This window comes from Alligator mississippiensis, chromosome 2, assembly GCF_030867095.1.
Source record: "Alligator mississippiensis isolate rAllMis1 chromosome 2, rAllMis1, whole genome shotgun sequence".
Classification (NCBI taxonomy): domain Eukaryota; kingdom Metazoa; phylum Chordata; order Crocodylia; family Alligatoridae; genus Alligator; species Alligator mississippiensis.
In genome coordinates, this window is record NC_081825.1 from 145,318,022 (window position 1) to 145,338,282 (window position 20,261).

The 20,261-nt window shown below is 44.2% G+C and overlaps 2 long non-coding RNA genes across 2 annotated transcripts in view; both read right to left on the reverse strand.

Moving 5' to 3' along the window:
• The window catches only part of LOC132248604 (uncharacterized), a 41,462-nt gene that overhangs the window by 17,751 nt on the left and 3,450 nt on the right, over positions 1 to 20,261 (reverse strand). The window lies entirely within an intron of this gene.
• LOC109285869 (uncharacterized) lies at positions 4,471 to 20,254 on the reverse strand. The gene is made up of 2 exons (XR_009459892.1): positions 14,598 to 20,254; positions 4,471 to 6,255 (listed from the first exon to the last, which is right to left on the reverse strand). It is a non-coding gene; the product is annotated as an uncharacterized LOC109285869 (long non-coding RNA).

The following is a 20,261-nucleotide window of genomic DNA, read 5'->3' on the forward strand; positions in this document are numbered from 1 at the left end:
TAATATAGTATGAGGTGTTCTACTACTGTAAGTTCTTCAGGTATTCTAGATTTGAATGATTATTTTACAACCATAAATTACTTTATTTCTATAGTATTGGCAAGATTAAATAAATCAACACCTAAGACCTTTTATAGAGGATGCTTGATCTATGAGTAGAAATATTTAATTAGGATTAGACTGGGCACAGGACATAGCACAGGGTACTGCGTAAACTGTCATCCTGGGAATACTGCCAGAAACTGCTATGACCCAGAGATGGTGAGACGCCACTCTGAGTGACAGCTCCTTCCTTGATTCCCCTGGGGTGGTTTGGTGTTAATATGTTGCTGCCTTATATAAATCAGAAAATAATTACATCTTTTATTCTGGCTGCATTTCACTGGCTTGCAAAAATTATTTGCAACAATTGAGGCAGCATAATGCCAGCAAGGCTGGTTGAGTGTAGGCAGCGAAGCAGCAAGTATTCACTGTGCAAAGTAGCAAGTAGTATTCACGTCAGATTCAGGTTCAGCTGATTCAGAGGGACAGTGATTCAATTTGGTGATTTGAATCACTGTTCCAATTCAATTTGGCTGAATTGGACCTGAAAATTTGGCACCAATTTGGAGACTTGGCCATAAACTAAGCAGGCAGCAGTCCTCGACCACACTGGACACAGCTGCCTTCAGCTGGTAAGTATGTTATGGTGGGCAGAGGGGGGAGGGAAGGGGCAAGGGGGGCCTGATCAATGCCCCCACAGTGAGGAAGGGATTGGGGCTGGGACAAGCTGCCCAGTCGGGGCAGGGGGGCACAGGACTTGGGGAGGGGGGCTTCAGCCATTGTGTACTGCCACGCAGTGCTGATCCAGGAGGGCATGGGAGTGGGTGTATGCCTCCAGATCTACGTGGGTCTGGGTGGGCCAGGCTGCACTCTAGACAGGCAGCAGAAGGCACTGGGAGTGGGGGTATGTCCTCCCGCTGTTCACTCAGCTTCCCTGCATGTTCCGGATAAGCTGTGGCTTCACCCCGGCTGGGCGAACAGTGGCAGGACATGGGGGCAAGTGCGTGCACCTGGATTGGAGTCGGGCTGGCGACAGGGGCTATGGGAAATTTTAGGATGGCTGCAGCCCCCCCATAGCCTCCGTTCCACTGCACTTTGCAGGGCGGTCAGAGCCAGGGTGGAGCACCGCCTGGTGGCAGGAGGCTGGGGCTAGCCTTACAGAGCACAGCCTGGCCTAGCCCACCCCACACAGATTTGGGGGTACACACCCACTCCCATGCCCTCCTGAACTGGCGGCATGTGGCAGCACGCAGTGATGGGAGCCACCCTTCCCAAGTCCTGCACCTCCCTGCCTCAGGTGGGCAGCTTGTGCCATCCCCAGCCTCAGCCCCAATCCCTCCCTTGCTGTGGTGGCACTGATCTGCTCCCAAACCATGCCCCTTTCCACCCCCATCCACCCACCACAACAGACTTACCAGCTGGAAGGCAGCTGTGTCCAGTGTGGTCGAGGACTGCTGCTTGTTTAGTCTATGGCCAAATCTCTGAAGTGGCACTGAATCTTTTCTGAATCAATTCAGAGGCTTCCAATTCGATTCGGAGCTTTTAATTGGTCTCCCAATTCTATTCAGATTAAGAGATTCGACTGCCAAATTTGGCCGAATCTCCTCCGAATCAAATTGGCTACTGAAGCTTTGCACAGCACTAGTTAAGTGATTTAAGTACATAAAGTGGAAATCAGGAAAGCCACATTCTGTTCCCTACTCTGGTGCAGCCTTCTCCTGTAATCTTGAGCTGGGCATTCAGGTTCTGAGAGCAGCTTGTGTAGACATACCTATGCCAGCTTTGAAACTCCTGCTCAGGTACTGATAGCATGGAACTGGTAGCAACAGAGCTCAGTGTGGGCAGGCTAGCTGCTTGAGTATTTACTTTTTCCCTCAAGGCAGTTTTCAGCCCAGCCAGGTTTATAAGTAGTTTGGCATGTCTACTAGGCCTGTGCAAGTCAGCAGCAACTCAATCTGGCTTTGGATTCAGCCACTTTGGATGGCCATGATCCGATCCAGAGCTGCAGACTAGGTTTCCGCCTTGATCCAGCTGAAGTGAATCCAAAGCTTCGGAGCCACCTCAGAGATCCGGCCATAGGGTATAATGGGGAATCAATGAAATACATATAACTTTGTTGTTTTTTGTTTGATTTGTATGAAACTTGCAGGGATGGTAGCCTCTGCTGAGAGCATGAAACCTACCAAGTGTCAGGAAGATCAGTGCAGGCGTTCGAGGGAAACTGTACTCCAAATTCTTGAAAGCCAAACTCATGTCACAGCTGTGTGTTACACCACAAGGGGGTCAAAACTGCAGGGGTGGTAGCTGTTACTGAAGCCACAAAGCCTGCCAAGTTCCAAGAAGATTGGTGCAGGGGCTTGGGGGGAACTGCACCTCAAGATGCAAACGAACAAAACTCGTGCCATGGGTGACCCTGTGTGTGTTAAGGCACAGCAGGGTGACAGCTGCAGGGGTGGTGGCCCCTGATGCGGCTATGACACCTGCCAGCTGTCAAAAAGATGGGTGCAAGGGGGTTCTGGGGCCCTGCACCCCTAGCTGCTGACAGACAAAACTCGTGCCAAGACTGTCTCTGTCTTGGGGCAGTTGATTGTCTGTCTTGATTCTTTCTTCTCCTTAGCCTGGTTTTGTAGGTGCTAATTGATGCTCGTTAAGTCGTTATGTAGTAGCTAGGTCCTGTGTATTGAGCTGGTCCCCGTGTCCCTGGTTCCTGAGTGAATCATGATTGATTGGTAACTGGTGACACAGTAGCTTAGCAGACAGGCCTGCAGTAGTGTCTCCCCTCCCCGCCCCAAGATAGACACAGTCAGTCCCACCCACAAGAACCCATGGCACGAGTTTTGCTTGTCTGCAGCTTGAGATGCAGTTCCCCCCAAGCCCCTGCACCAATCTTCTTGGAACCTGGCAGGCTTTGTGGCCTCAGTAAGAGCTACCACCCCTGCAGTTTTCATCCCACTATGTTACGTGACATGAGTTTTGTTTTCAAGAATGTGGGGTGCTGTTCCCCCTAAACCCCTGCACCAAAACTTAGGCTTCATCCTCTCTGCAGATTCTATGACCCCTAAAAATTTCATCCAAATCAGACACAAAACAACAAAGTTATAGATATTGTATTGTTTCCCAATTATACCCTACGGCCAGATCTCCAAGACAGCTCCGAAGCTCTTTGGAAGCTCCAAACCACTTCAGGAACCCTAATGAGTCCAGTGCTTTGATCCGGACATGCTGCTTCGGATCCCAAAGTGTCCGAAGCGTCTCCAGATCTGAAGCTCTGTCCGAAGCTTCGCACAGCCCTAATGTCTACATTCACTACAACCATGCCTCTGACTGTACCATAGACATACTCTAAGGGCTAGACCCTGTTCCAGCCATTAGGCTCCTAAAGTTTACCTCTCTAAAAGATCATGAAGACACCTACATTTATAATACACCATCACCTTAGCCTTCAAACTTGGTCACAAAAATCAGCAAGCAGGAGAAGCACCCAGCCACCTTTCAAATTCACTGCTTTTCAGGGAGCAGAGCAGAGTAGAATAGGATCATGCTTAGGCATGAGATTGGTAAAATATTCTCTCTTCTTCATTTCCCTATATGTAAAATGGAGATCATGCCCTTACTGAATGGGGATAGGGAGGTAGAAGGAAGGTAGGAGAGAGCTACTAAAGAGTATGAGGCATTCAATTGTGGGGAGGGGCTTTAGGTAACATAGAACAAAAGGCTTCACTACTGTCTTCCCCCAGAAAGACTGAGCAGGCATACAGGATCCATTTACACTTATCCAGGGCCTAAGTTGTCCGGAGTTGTGCCTCTGTGTAAGGATGACCATACATTCCTTTTTGCTGTGACAGTCCAATATTTAAGCTCTATCCCAGATATCCTGCCTTTTTTTTGCAAAATAGGCTATTTGTCCTGTTTTCTTTTGCCAGCTGATTTTGCATACTTATAATGAAATATTTATTGTATCTTATCACATAAAAATAAATGTAATTACATTTTTTCTTTCCCTCCATTTCACAATAACATCTCAACATTTTATGACTTGCTTTCATTTACGATAGGCAGTGACAGCATATGGTAGCAGCTCTGGGATCTACATACCCACATCAGGTGCACATGTAATGCATTGTTAACTTCTTCATGTGAGGTAACTGAAGTTATCAGTCATGTTTGCTATAAAATATTACAAAAATTCACCTGTTCCTTTAATGAAGACCTACAAAATAATGTGTTTTCAAAAAGACACATCAGCAGCTGACAACAGCTAAATTATATGCCAGCAGACTTTTGCAGCACAGTTTCCAATTGCTCATGGCAGCTGTTGTAACATTACTCAGCACTTTTGGACAAAAAAATGACAAAGAGACCAAAAGAAGTAAGTGTGCACTCCAAACATTTCAGAAATTTTTGTTAAGCAAAACACAGAAGCCAATCAAATTTTCACTAGTCTATTTACGATTCTGAGAGTCTTGGAAACAGTTTCAGGTCAAGTGATTATACATCACAGTGAATTTATAAACTCTACCAACCTAAGTTTTCATCTACTCATACAAAATCCAAAACAATAATTTGCAAAATATTAGCTTCTTTATCAACAGAAGTGTATTGTGATTTGAAGAAGTGCTCATTTATTACAAATAAATGAAAAGGAGTAAAGGCTATTTCCTGTTCTTGTATGCTATTTTCTTGCAATTGCAGTATTGCCAACTCTCATGATTTTTGGTGGTGGTGTTGTTAAAGTCTATGCTTTGGAATGTGAAAAACTTAGTTCTTATATATATGTCTATAAATATAAATACATAGAAAAGAAACAAAACAAGTTTTTCACATTCCCAAAGCGTAGACTTTAACAACAACACCGAAAATCACGAGATTTGGCAATACTGCAATTAGGGTAATTAACACAAAAATGACTGAGTTTTCTTCTCTACCGGGTGAGACATCTGATGTGCAATGTGCACGTCTCCAGCAAGTGATTGAGAAGTACTCTCTTAGTGCTAAGTTTTCTGCAATTTGTGCAGACAATACCTACACTAATTTTGGTGGCACCAGATGTGTGGGGAAAAACAATTTGTGGTGAAAACTCCAAGCTAAACTAGGAAAAGAGATTTTTGGTACTGGCTGCGATGCTCATATTGTATATAACTGCCCCCAAACAGCAGTCAACTGTCTTCCCAAGGACTTGGAGAACTCTGCTGTAAACGTTTATACATACTTTCACATCTACACTGTACATGTTCAAGAGTTGAAATACTTGTGCTGATTTGTCAGTCTCAAGTATTTAAAATTACTAGTGCATGGAAGTAAACAATTCCTGTCACGGGGACCAGCGTCGGAAAGAATTTTGTTGATTTTTGATGGGCTTAAAGCATATTTCCTTTCTTAAGACAAATGCCCGACACTGCTAAAAAAAAGTCTTCAATGATCCTAGCACTAAACTGCAGCTTACTTTTGCCAGTAAACAAACAGCCACATTTCAGAATACTGTAGAGGCCATTGAGAAAATACGATTTGCTGGTGACTGAAGTCATGCTGTAGATACATTCTGTGCAAGATAATTTAACAGAAAGGCTTAGAGAAAGATTTGTCACAGAAACAAAGAACCTACTGCAGTCTCTTGCAAATTGTGGACAAATGAAGAAGAATTTTACAATAAAGTCAATAATTTTTAGACAACATGCCTGTCTTGCCTAAAGCACTGAAAGCCTGTCTTTGAGTGCACCAAAAACTTAAGTAGGCCCTGCTGAGAAAAATACCACTGTGGGACTAGATACAAGATAATCTCACTACATGTCGCACTAGAATTCCCACTTTAAGTATGTTGGATGAGAATCATCTCTTTGATGAGTGGGCCAATGCAAAAATCAATCATTTCTTATCACCTTTCTGACTGAAACCATCAGAGAGCACCCATTGCTGAAAGATAGGTGAACGTTTTTTAAGAGGTGGACAACAAGGCAGATATAACAAATTCCACAGTCTTAGCTACGTTTGCTGGGCACTGCAGTCGCTGATGAATGTGTCCTTTCAATAACAAATGATGTGTGGTCTCTTGAAAAATCACATCTGAATGTCTCCATCATGAAGGCTATATTGTCTGTCCAAGTTACTTTTGATGTGGATTGTATGGAGTTCTATGTCAAGATGATGAAAGACAAATAGACCCTCCAAAATTAACATCATCACAAAAACACAACTCGCAACAAGCAACTTCACAGCCTGGAGGATAGCAAGACAAAGAAAAATATCAGTAATCACTTTATTAATTACATACTTTGACTCTTAATGCTATTTGTAAGAGGAAAGCTACTGTATTGGTTAACTTCTAAAATCAAACCTACTCAATCTTTTTAAAGTGATATTAAGCATGTTTCACTACATTGTATAGCTCTTATCTGTTTTTTTATATGTATGTGAACTTCCCTTGAATACTAGTAAAATCTTACCAGGGGTCCTGTTTTCAGCATAGGGAAATATGGTCACCGTACTCTGTGCATAACTTTAGCTATTTAGCCGTACATTATTTTTCTCAGAGAGTGGGGGAAAAGGTAATTTTTTCCATGCGTGCATGCATGTGCACGCATGCATTGCAGTGGATGAAATGGGTCAGTCCAACAAGGACTTCTTTATTCCCCTTTCTCCAACAAGCCAGGTCTTTGGAATAAATATAATGCTTGCCATCACCTCACCAACAAGTTGACAGACCTCAAACATCTACAGACTTCCTCCTCTGCAAAACAAACTTATCTGCATACCTCTGCCCCAAATGCATGACTTTACTTTTAGGAGGTCCAGTCTGAAGGGTTAGTTAGCAGAATATAGCTCTACTTAAGCTGTCTATAGCCAATAATCAAACCAAATTATTATTAGATAAGATATAAACTAGCCCCAAAAGCCATTAGAGGTAGCATTGCAGTTCTCTCTGGAAAGGTTTGCTTGTCTTTAGTATCTTTTTGAGGTTCTTTTTCAAAAGCAATATACATGCCAGAGTCCATCTTGGGAACATATTAAACATATAACAGTGCTAAACTGTGGTGTTGTTGCTAAATATATGCTATTTTACCTTGTATAATTAAACCATTGACTTTTGGGGTTCTCTCATATAGATTTTTAAGCCCTTTTTCTCACCCACTTGCAGTATTCTTTTTTTTTCTGTATCACAGTTTTTATTTCATGTTCATGAAAGTGGCTGGTTTCACAGCCCCAGAGAATAAAACTTTCTCTGTATCTGATTGGATTGCCAGTGGCACTGGGCTTCCTCCAATATTCCTCAGACTGGATGCAGAGCAACTATTGCTCAGGAGAGGAAGATAGCTTTGTTTCTGTGTCCCTTTCCTCCTTGATCCCCTAAGATTCAAAATCAGAGGCAGCACAACTACAGCTATAAGGAAAGCTGAAACTATACCCAAATTTCTGCTGCTGGGAGCAAGCTTCATCTCTGATTTTTTTAGGCTGGTTATGCATCAGTACTTATTTAGATCAGATTAATGGCTTCTGTAAGTGAGACCAGTTGGCAGCACCCCAAAAGTGCTGTATGTCAGCCAGGAGTAGCCAGAATAGACCACACATGGGATACGATTTCACAAGCCCTCCCTTCCCTCCCCTCTCACTGTGGTGGAGTGCTAGGCTGGGTATACCAACTCTGTACCACCTGAGGGGATATATGAGAGCCACTTCCATGTACTGATCCCTGGTAACATCTTTGATTGCCAAGAGCTCCTGAATCGACAAAAATTCCAAAGCACACAAAGATAAAGATACAGACACCATTTTTGTCATACAAAACAAGAACCCGCACTGCATGGACAGTCTCATCTGGCATGATTTGACTGTTCTCTTGTCCTTTTGGCATGGGTAGAATGGTTTGAAGGAAGAGGAGTGCATTTATAACTCTCCCTTTCCATTATAAGCCTGACTGGAATTAGCAAATACAGTCCATGGCCAATGGGAAATCCCTCCACCAACACAGACATTTTAGTAAAAGAAACAGACCGTAAAATTAAGACAAGAGTAGAAAATAAACATTCATGAGTTAAAAATTTCTTGTGCATTTTTGGCCACAACCTCTCTAGAAAAAAGGGGAAGTAGGAGAGAATTAAAATGTGGTTTCCTGGATTCATCTAATTGAGAGAGAGTGCACAGAATCTAACATTTACAGTTGCCAATTATAAATGACAAGATTCTTCAACTGGGAGTCAGAAAGGCAGGCTGTGTTATGATGATCTGAACTAGGGGTGTATGAAGCAGGGCCTATTCGATTTGGATTCGGCCCGAATCAGGAACAGTGATTCGATTCATTGATTCGAGTCTCTGTCCCTGATTCGATTCGGCCAAATCTGAATCTGAAGATTCCATGCTGATTTGGTGAATCAGCAATTTGGACATAGACACAGCTTTAAATGTTTTCTCTACATACCTCGAGGTACCAGCGCAGCTCGTGATTGCTGCGATCCTGGGGCACATGGACCTTCCCTCAGGAGTGCAGGGGGGCCCCCTACATGCTCGGCAGTGAACCCGGAAGTGGACTGGAAGTACTTCCAGTCCACTTCTGGGTCTGCCAGGGAGCACACTGGGGAACCCCCATGCCTCCCTGGACTACCAATCGGCTGCAGGGGGACCCCAGGTGCCTTCCCCAGACCCAGGAGGCACCAGTTGCTGAGCTGGGGAGGCGTGGGGGGCCCCCTGGCCCCCGGTCCCCTGGTGGACCTGGAAGTGGACCAGGAGTGCTTCTGGTCCACTTCTGCTTCTGCTGCCAAGCGCACTGGAAAGCCCACCCCCACAGTTCTGTGGGCCACCCCATGTGCCCCAGCATCACAGCACTCATGAACCGCCTGCTACCTGGAGGTGTGTAGAGAAAACTTTTAAAGCTGTCTCTATGTCTGAATCTCTGAATCTTTCCGAATTTCTCTGAATCAATTTGGAAGGTTCTGATTCGATTTGGAGAGATTAAAGGGTCCTCTGATTTGATTCGGATTTGGAGATTCGGCCACTGAATCAGGCCAAATCTCCACTGAATCAAATCAGGAACCAAAACTTTGCACAGCCCTAATCTGAACTAACTATCTTTCTACTTTTCTTTTAGTGATATAGCATGTCAACATTTACTCTAGTTCAATGGCATACTATGGAATATGGTACGTACAAAATATATTCTCCCTCCTTTCCCTTCCTCTGCCCACACTCACTGTAGTGACATGAGCTAAATTCTTAAAATACATGTTATGCTATAGCTAGGAGGTGATCCCTGTCCATAAAATTCTGATCTGGTTCTTGAACCTCCCTCTGTTTATCACCATCCATTCAGGAGTGTTGCACTTCTTGGTTTCGGTTTGGCTCATCCAAGACAAGGATTAAACTATGAAATTTATAACCCCAAATCTAAGGTTGGATTTAAACCCATCCTCCTTACTGCAAGATTTGGGGATATTCTGCCCTACTGTTTTAGTTTCAGCCCATCTCTAGACAGAAACCACTTAGTCAGACTTAAATATGCTGCATATCACAATGTTGTTATGGAAGTTAACTATTGCATTGTATACAGTCTCAATAAATCATATTATTCCTCTCTCTAGTGCTCATCATGTAATTATTGTACTAAATAGCAGCTGCTTTCTGCTGTCTGTGTGCTACCTCATTAGCCTACAGTTAACTCCTATATATTCACTTAAAATAGTGCTGTGTATGCTGCATGGATAAACTGCACCAGTAGAATTAAGCAGATTTGAGCTACTAGAAAAATAAGAATGGTATAAATACAGTAGAATTTGTTATATAGTGTACCTTGTGGATGTAATGGTTGTTTTCAGATACAAGCCCTGATTTTGCAAGATCAAGGGAGTTTTGCTTTTGACTTCAGTAAGCCAGAAGTCAAGCCCAGAGTGTTTTGTGTATTTCTGTGTGCACTGTGATGAGAGAGGCTAGTATTTACCTTCTCTGTACTTTAGGTAGGGGAAAATTGGTTGCAGATGTCTCACAGCTGTGCAGGATACCTTTTTTCATTGGGAACTCATTGTAAATCTGTTGCTTATAGTGTACTTGGTCCAATGGTTTTTAATTTAGAGAATGGTGGGAACATCTCTGCATATGACCCTCATATATTACCATACAAGAGGTGGCTTGGTTTGGGTTTGTGGTCTCTTGGGGAAGCTGTAGATGTATTGAAGGGCTGTGTTACCACAGGGACTTGGGGGAGTTTGATAATATATCTTTCAATGATTATCAAAGCTGTGAAGGAGAAATCGGTAAAAAAATGGGAGCTAAAAAACTCTATAGGTCCGTAATAAAAAAAAGCTATATTAGATTTATTTTCTTTCCTTTTCTATCAAAGTATTTGGTAAAGTTGAAGTTTAATTCTAAGAAATGGGAAAAGGGAAAATCTTAATTCAGACATATTTTTGTTGGAGCACTAGTGAAATTAATGAAGTCTTTCCAAAGCAGAGATCAAATGTCCACTTTTAACAACTCATTTTACATTTCATTTCTCCTTTTTATAAAACTGCTACTGGCACAAAAATACATACATACATACATGAATAAAGAAACAAACAAATGAAATGAACACTGTTCATACACTGAAGGATAATGTTATTGAAGACCACTAGAAAAAGAAGGGGGGAAATTTCAGTGAGTGGGCAGCTTGTGTAGACAGCAGAAGGCCGGGGCTAATGGGGCTTAGCTCCCACAAACGTGGGGCAGCAGGGGCAGCGCAGAGGGCTCCAGGGTAGCCTGGCCACGGGTTCTGGGCGGCTGCAGCAGTGGATGCACACATAGACACGCAGCTGCACCCTGCACACAGTAAGGATTGTAGCCCAGCGGTCTGTGGAGCACTTCCCACCACAGCAGGCAAGTCTGTGAAGGGGAAAGGGTGTGTGTGGGGGGCAGATCAAGGCCCCCACAATGAGGGAGGGAGTGGAATAGAGGGAGGAGCAGGGGTAAATGGGTCCTGGGGTGGGTTGTGGGATGGTTGCAGCCTGGGCAGCTCATCCAGGGCTGCAGAGGGGCTCCTGCTTCTGCGGGCACCCCAGGGGAGGCACAGGGACATGTGCCACCCAGATTTGTTTGTGGGGTGGAGGTGGGCTGCCATTGTGGGCTGGGGATCTGCACCCTGCTGTACAGGCACATAGCATTGCATGGCTCCCAAGACACAAATCTGTGCACAGATCTGGGGGTCATGTGCCCCCTGTGTGTCCACTGCGGTGTGCACAGCAGCAGGAGCCCCTCCATGCCCCTGGACAAGCTGCCTGGGCTCTGACTGTCCCACAACGTGCCCCGGGGCCCCATCCACCCCAGCCCCTGCCGCTGCCCCACTTCCTCCCTCACTGTGTGGGCCTCGATCTGGCCCCCTATGCCACTTTCCTCTCCCCCCGCCCCACCCCTCCATAGGCTTACCTGCTGGGCATGGTGTGTGCATGTGTGTGTGTGTGCGCGCGCATGTGTGCGTACTCGTCCCCCCCCCACACCCAATAATATTTTCTTCTTCCACCTAAGGCCATTTCACAGCAATACAAAAAGGCCTGGAAAGTACTGTATTTACCTGAATTGAAGCCAAGATCCTTTTCTCCTTTTAACATGTGGAAAAGTGATTTTCATCTTGGATTCGAGTAGGAGGAAGTGGATGGCAGGCAGCTGCTGGGGTTCCTGCCCCTGCTTGGGATTGGGAACCCCCCATTTCTGATTTGCCTTTGCTTGTGCTATTACTTGTCTTAGTACATAGAGGCCTAAATTCTATTTTATCTTTGTGCACTTAAGTAACACTTAAATATTCTTCTAACTGCCATTTTTGGGCACCTTCACAATGTTTGGATTCCACAGAGGCAACTCATCCTGTGCTTCCACATTGAGCACTCAATTAATCCCCCTTGTCATCAAGCATTTTTCCCCACTCTGACCTAGACAGAACAGAATTGCTGGAGAGTGCTCTGGGCAATGTATGGCCAGTGGCCTGGTGGTTAGAGTACTTTACTGAGAAGTGGAAGACAGATTCAAACCCTTTATGAGTGGCTGTGGTAGGGGATTGTTTTTCCTGTTCCCTAGGAAAATGGTCTAGCCACTAAGCTCTTGGGCAAAAGATAAGAGAGGCTGCTACCAGTAGAAATACACAGAGTGATCTGCCACAGTGGAAATTAAATCCAGATGGTGTTTAAGTGCCACAAACTGTAGCTGCATGGCTATATATAAGTACTGCTAAAATACAGAAAGGTAAAACAGAATATGACTCATAGTGTACCCCACTGGTCTGTAGCAGTTAAAAGCTGTGCACAATAGTAAAGCAAAAGCCTCTAAACACATCAGGGAAACAGTGTGGTTGGATGAACTCAAGGAAGCTGGTGTCAAGTGGGGGGGGGCACATGACAGAAGGACGGAGGCAACTGTATAAGGCAAACTCGAGATAAAAGATCTGCGTCCTGCAGGTTATTTATTTATTTAATAAACAATGCCAGCAGTCTTCTCAACCATTTTAAAACAAGCCATGGAGACACTATTTAATATCATCTATAGACAAGTGCTCAAACCTGTTAAGCTGCAATCATTAGATGGAGGCTCCCTCATTCCTTTTGAGCAATGTTTGTGCATGAGTGGAGGTGTGCCTGCATTTCAGTGGACAATTAAAACCTAACTCAATTTTTTTTCCTTTTAAACATCAGCCAGACAGTAACAATTTCAGAGCAGCTTTTCATGCTGCACGGCAATTAGTTGCAACAATAAATATCCACTCTTCACAAATCTCAAGTTCAACATTTTCTTTTTAAAGGGCACGTGTGGTACGTACTCTTGTTGTGTCATTTCACACAGGAAAATTTTGAAGATGTATTATAGCTAGACTGGGATTAAAAGAAAAACTCCACCTTCCAGATTGTAAGTTATTTGCATCTGAATCCATTTTTTTTCTCTACATGTCTATACAGGTTTCCCTTGATTTATGCAGTAGATGCGTTCCCAGGGAATGGTGCATAAATTGAATTTGCAAAAAGCAAGCCTAGTTTACAATTAAACATATAGGGATGCATTCCCAGGATGGTGAGGGAGGGAGGGAGCAAGGCTGGGGCTAGGGAAGGGGTGGGGAGAGGGGTGCGGCACAACCCAGTGGTTGCAAGCAGGTGGTGTCTGCCGCTCCTGGGCCTGCAGCAGAGGCTGCACTGGGCTCTTAGCAGTGCTCAGGGTGGGCAGCAGCCCCACTCACCCCACTGCTCCACTTCTCTCCAGTCACTGTAGCTCCTGCTACAGCAGCCCCGGGAGTGGTCAACACCAGCTGCCTGCAGCCACTGGGCTGCACTGTGCCCCAAACCCCACAGCATGGTGCAGCCCAGTAGCTGCAAGCAGGCAGCATCCACCGCTCCCAGAGCTGCAGCAGGGGCAGGCAGCAGCCTGCAGCAGGATGACAGCAGGCTGAGACTGGTGGCCTCTGCAGACTGGGGTCAGCAGCCGCACCAGGCTCTTCCTGGCACTCGGCAGCAGTGCTGGGAGGACAGGTTGTGGGGACCTATGGCGAATTTTGGGGTGGCAGCAACCCCCTCCCATCACCACAGACCACCCTGACTGCTGGGAAGAGCCTGGTGCCAACGCCGGCCCCAGCCTGCTCTTGTACTACTGCAGGTGGCTGCCCACCCCTGCTGCAGCTCTGGGAACAACAGACACCACCTGCTTGCAGCCACTGGGCTATGCTGCATTGGGGGGCTCGGGGCATGGTACCCCAGGGGAAGCGGAGCCCTGGGGGGTTTGGGGCATGGCACAGCCCAGCGGCTGCAAGCTGCTGGCATCAGCTGCTCCCAGAGCAGCTGCAGCAGAGGCTGCGGTGAGTGGGGCCCCAGCCCCATGGCCTTTTCCCCTCCCTTCCACTCATGGCCCTTTCTTCTCCCCTCACAAACTCATAGACTTACCTGCTTGGGGGAGGGAGGAGCGCACCTCTGCCAATTGCATAACAGCAAATTTACCTCACATATAACAAATTTGAATTATAAAAACAGCCATTGCATAAGAGCAAATTTGCATAAATTGAACTCACATAAGTCGAAGAAAACCTGTATATGCCTTGGCCCCCAGTTCCTGGAGTTTTTCCAGGTAGTATTAAAGTATGAAGAAAATAATTATCATATTTATTTTACTAGTAAGACTGTAGCCTACAACTTGTTTGTATACTACCAAACATAAGATTTCACGCCCAGGAGAAAAAAATTCATAACAATATTTAAAAATTTTAATGTTTCCTGATCTGTAGCACCAATGTGTGACATTTTCTCTGAGAATTACTATTTTTGTTACTCATTCATCATGGATCATTTTCTTCTTAAAAATTTTCCTTTGTTCAATCAGGAAGAATAAAGAAACAAAATTTGGTTGAAGAGACAAATGACAATTTAAAAATATTAAATACCAAGAAGTGAAAAAAGGATGACTTTTAAACAAACTGTAGAGGGGGAGAAACACTCAGTAAAACTATTTGGTAAGCAACCTTCAAAGAAAATTAGGATCAGTTTGTGCTGTGAGGTCAGAACGCTGTTGTAACCACGATGATTGGTTTGTGAACAATCAACTAATCTAAAAAAAAAGAGCTAATGTATTACCATTATCAGTGCTGCCAATCCTTGTGATATTATTTCAAGTTTCATGGTATTTGGTGGTTTTCCTAATACCCAGTTCCTGGAGTCCTTCAGTTTCTATAGCTTTTATTAAAACTCATACTCAGCTTTCATTACAAACAGTACATTTTCAGCCTTTATACTTGCAGAGAAAAACCTTGAAAAGATGGCCCTAAGTGTTCAAAAAACGAAAGGAAATAAAATTAAAAACAAGAAACTTGAAATCTGGCTTAATCTCAGGAGTTCTAGCTTCACTTCATGATTTATTATTATTATTCCTTGGGGTTGATAATACTGAATTATTCATTGTAGAAAGGAGAAACAGCTCTATTAATAGTTCTGCTTCACCATCAAAATGCTGCCATTCACAGTAGCCTACAGACACTCTGGGCCAGATTCTCAACTAGTGTGAACTGGGTAGCTCCATGTACCTCAAAGAAGCTATTCCGATTCATACTAGTTGAGAAGCTTAGCAGAATGATCCATAGTATTTATATAAAACACTTCCTACCACAAGATTGAAAGCCCTGGATGAACAAATCCCTCACATACACCCAAAAGGGAGATGGTTCTAGGCCATCAGTTATTTGCTTCATTTTTCTACAACGTTTGAAAAAGTTTTGCACCAGACACATGCCATGTCTGTTCAGTTCTGTGGCTTCATGACTTACAAACATCTCAAGGAATCCATCACAGTTCTATGGCCATGTAATATCTGTATGCAAGTCTACCTCTGAATAGAAAAGCCAACAGAACAAGCTACACTAGGCAGTAAGTATTAGGAAAAATCAAGCAGTTGAGGCTGCACATGTGTCTTTTTTAGTCATACATGTTAGGGTGACAATAACTTGGATTAGTAGGGAGCACTGGATTTGCAGCTTGTGGAATCAGAAAAAATATATGCCTTAAACTTTGATTATTTTAGTTATAAGATGACATAACCGCTTTGTGTAGAATTGCTGGCTCTGTACAGTAGAACAGATAAGGGCAAGTGTTTGTTCTTTGTAACTCTTCTGCAACTGCTTCGCTCACCGCGGCCTTGAAGGTAGCAAAAAAGTATGTACAAAGTAGATTTCCAGGTGCAAGAAGGAGGTTTGTGAACTAACCTCACCTCCCCCATAATTCCCATCCTGATTACAGCAAAGAAATAATGAAGTAATAGTATAGCCGCTTTTCATGCTAATTTCACTATATGATCACGTGAGTTGTAAGCGACTGTTAAAAAGTATATAAGCCTCCTGATTTTGCTCTTGGGGGGGGACCCCTTCCAAGTGCTTGGGAAATCCATGTCACTTTGGAACTCCCCCTACAGCTGTAGTTTCTTTTGAATAAAAGCTTCTGCTGACCTGACCCAAAAGTACTCTGTGTGTGTTTCCGCGACAAGCTGAATAAAAGGCATGACCTGTGGCCTAGCAATGCTGCTAACCACAAGGCAGAAATGATATAATAAAAATATATTGCAAGATGCTTAGGCAACCAGATTTTGCTTATGAATGCTTATGCTAAGCCAGCAATTTGCTTACTCTAAGTAACCATCTAAACTGTGTCAACTATTTTCTGAGGAAAAAGCAGTAAGTGAATCTGTGCGAGTCTGTGTGTTGTGAACCAGCTACAGTGAAGAATGAGATAAGATATAGGAACCCAAAAAGGGTGGAAGATGGTAGAATCTGAGACAGAAAAACAGACCAGACTGTGGAAAACAACACGTAATTGGTAACAGTATCTGAGATGAACACATGCAAAAAGGTGAATGGCGATTGGTGAAGAAGCCTCCAGAAGCTTCCCGGTTTTGGTCAAAGTCCGCCCACTGACTAAAGAGCAGGAGTCAAGGTCTTAGACACGCGCTCACAGCAAAAAGACACGTAAATGAATGAAATGCATAGGCAATTCCATGCTAATTAAGCAAACAGTAAACAGAGGCCAAGCTTGAGATAGGGGAGGAAATGGATGGAACAGAAGGCGGGACGAAAGTGAAGCGAATGTTAATGAGTATAAACCAAAGTGTATAAATGTAGGAAGAATCTACTGTTCAGGGCAGTTCCCCGTATTCTGTCTGTGAGGGAGCTGGTCTGAAGCTGTCTCCATTCCAAATAAAGCTGTGGTGAGCAATGTGTGCTGGTGTTTGCTTCCTGCTCTGGCTAATGAGCAACAGGATCCACGAGTAATTGGACCATCGTCTCCCTAGTCGTTGGGTGCCTCATGGAGTTAGGGTCTAACAATACACATGTGCAATTCCCTTGTTGAATTAACCAAAAGGCTTTAAAGAATACAGCTAGCTTCATGCCAAACAGATTCAATAGCTGAATTCCCTTTGCAGCATTTTTTTTAAATTTATCATTAAAAATTATATCACAATGGCCCACCATCCCTGAGCCTGATGATACAAAATGTTACCACACTACAGAGTAGGAATATTTTTTAAAAATTGTAATTGTTCATTTATATAACAATATTATTAAAGCAAGAGTACCATTTTCAGAAGACAGCACTTACAGACCTAAAGGATTTAGGCACCTAAAGATCCAGGAAGGTGTTTGTTTAAAAGGCCAGGAAGCATCTAAGGTTACACCTACCCTGTTAAAGGGTGTGCCATCATGAGGCACTAGATCCTAAAAGAGATGTAATATTGCCCCCCTTAACATGCCACTCAGCACATGACAGTAAGTTTGCTTTCTCAGCAGTGTTTGTTGGCATAGCCTGGCACTAGACTAAAATAGCTGTAATACATCTATTTCAGGACACCGTATATTTTGAGCAGGCCTGGCAAGGTTCACTGTGGTACTCTGGAGCACGGTTCTTTGAAAGGTATAGTTGTCTAACAGAGTCAATGGGATCTAGCTATTGAGCCTGCTGAGACTTTTCTAAACCTGACCAGCAACATATCTCCATCTTTAGCTACCCAAACACCTTTGTAAATCTGGTCTTTCCTTAGGCAATTTTGCTTTTTTTTCCCTGTCCAAAAGGAAGTCTGAAATCCTACCTGCTCTTCCCTCCCCCTGTTCCCCCTCATACTCTCTCCCACCTCAGAGCCCTGTCATTGTTAGTATCTTGGGGGTGAATTTTGCAAGAAGAAAACAAAGCTGCTTTTTGGTTAGTGGATTTATTTAAAGGGTTTATTTTGTTCTCCATAGATAAAAGGGCAATTGGATTAGAAATGTGGTGGGAAAAAAAGAGCACAGTTACCCAGAAAATGCTGCAAACTGCAACCCTAAAGCTTTGCTCACTTCGACTTTGAGTTTCTTTGGTTTTTCATTATTGGTTCTTGTTTGGTTTTTAAGCTTTTTTAAATAATCTTTTAGTTTTTCCAATGCCCATCCAAGATTGGGTTAGGCACTTTTCTACCAGGTTCTGTTCACAGAATTAAAAAGTCTCTACCTTGTAGAGACAGGACAAAAGGTGGGACAGAGGAAATCTCCTTTTTACAAATGAGTAAGTAAGGCTCTGAGGAAGTAAGCCTTGGGTAAGCCAGGATATCTATGACAGAATCATGACTTAGACCCAACTCTTCTGAACACCAGGCCAGTGTTTTAGCCACGAGAACACCCCTCTTCTTAAAATAGAAGTATTATAGTTACTAGCTTTGAGAAAGCAATTCTCAAATATCACCAAAACTCTGCTTAGGCCTGCATGGGAGCACAGGCTCATACTCCTCACTCACGTGAACAGGCTACAAGGCTACGCACAAGGACTGAGAGAAGATCAATACCACATCTATGCAAAAGGATGCTTTTCTGGATGTCTCTTGAATTTTTTATTGGCCAAGGTTCTTGTTGCAGAAAATATTTTTTGGAACAAGAACCTAATGACAATTCTTTGGATAAAGCTCAAGAAGCTGTCATCCCCCCAGTGATCCTGTTTGCTACTATTTTTATTTGATAAGCAGATTCTTATATTCAGGTCTAGATTTGAGAAGTGATCTTCAGTGATTCATGGTTTTGAGGCGAGGGGCCCTCTTCATCAGGTTGGCTCACACTAACATTTCTTTGGCAGGAGGACTGTAAATGTTTTCAATTAGGTGAAAAAACAAAACCTCCAGAGAGCATGACTTTAACCCAAATAAAACCTCTCCTGAATATCATTTTTTCTGCATCAGGAAAGTGGTTGAGACAGCTGCATCACACAGGTGGTACTCCAGGCAGTAAATTATACTGCTTTTATAGATGGCTTGAGACGCATGGTCTCTGAACAATTAATTTTACCACTTCAGCTTTGACCTGAGAGCACTTTTTATCACTGCAGAAATTTCTTATCAAATTCTCATGTTCAGGTGCAATATAAACACTTCGGGGACAGACTCAGTGCTCCTGGCAGGTACAATTGGGAATGAACTATAGAGGAGACAAGGGAACGGAGGCAGAGGCAAGAGACAAAGCAAAGTTCACCCGAGCTTAAAAAAAAGCCTCTCTCTAATGAGTTTAAGGGGCTCCCTTCTCACCCAAAACATGGACTAGGAAAATCTTGGGTTTTGCTTAATTGGTCACCGATGAAAAGAGCTTTACAGATCTGACACTATTGCACAGTTACAAGTGCAGCTGCGCTGATTGCTCAGATGACTTTACCAAGGAGAGAGAACAGAGCAGTCCACCAAGTTATACATCATCTTCCCTTGAACCCATCTAAGGAAAAAAAACCACAACAAACTTGCTAGTTATGGCCCTGATCCTCAATTGAGCTTTGTGTAAGTGAGGCCCTGGAACCTCTGTGACTTCACTGGGGATCTGCGTAGGCACAGGAGTCTGCCTGTACTGCATGCATTGCAAGAATAAGACTTAAAAACTGCTAACATGGCAAACTGCTCTTTACCAGCTAGATTTCAGTCTCCATTCTCAACTGAGGAAGCCCAAGGGGAAGATTTGTTTAGTGTCTTTGTAACGGGGGCCTTCTTGGGGCTGATCTCGCTGTGGCCTGCCCACCTGTTTCTGGGGTAACTGTCCACCTTCTCTCCTGCTATGCCTTGATGTTAATTGATTAATAGACATCAATTAAGCAGGAAGCTGCCCATTTTCTGCCCCGATGCCAGGGGGGCGCTATCTGCGGCTCCTTTCCTCCCCTACACCGCAGCCCAAGCCTCGCAGATGGCATCTAGATGTTATCATAATTACCGGCCCCTACTCTGGGCCCCAGAATCCTCCTAATTGAACCCCACCTGGATTCCTCTCATCACGTGGTCTCATCTGTCTTCATACTGAGCAACCTAGCTCCCTGAACTGCTTCCCCTTCGGGTGCGATCCCCCCACCGGAACTTTCGGCTCTCTAGCCCTGGCCCACCTTCAGGCCAGTCAGAACCCCAGGCCCTCAGCTCCTGGGCATTCCTCGTGGTGGACCCCCGGCCCTTCGACCCTTCCGGTCCTGGCCCCAGCATGGACCAGTCAGGGGAAGCTCAGACAGGAGTTGAGTCTATGGCCCTTTTTCTCTCTCCAAGGGTCCAACCTCTGGGCCCTCCAAACAAAGGGGTAACCCACCCAGTTGTGGGGGCTAGGGGTTAAGGCACCCCAACCCACTTTTCACTGGGGTGGTAACTGGCCTGACATTTCCTGGGGGCTCCTGTACCACTGAGCCCCACCAGGCCACCCACTCACGGCAGGATGCAGTTTTAGGTCATGCCCAGGACCAGGAGCCTCCTTACCATCCCATACGGCTCCTCCCTTA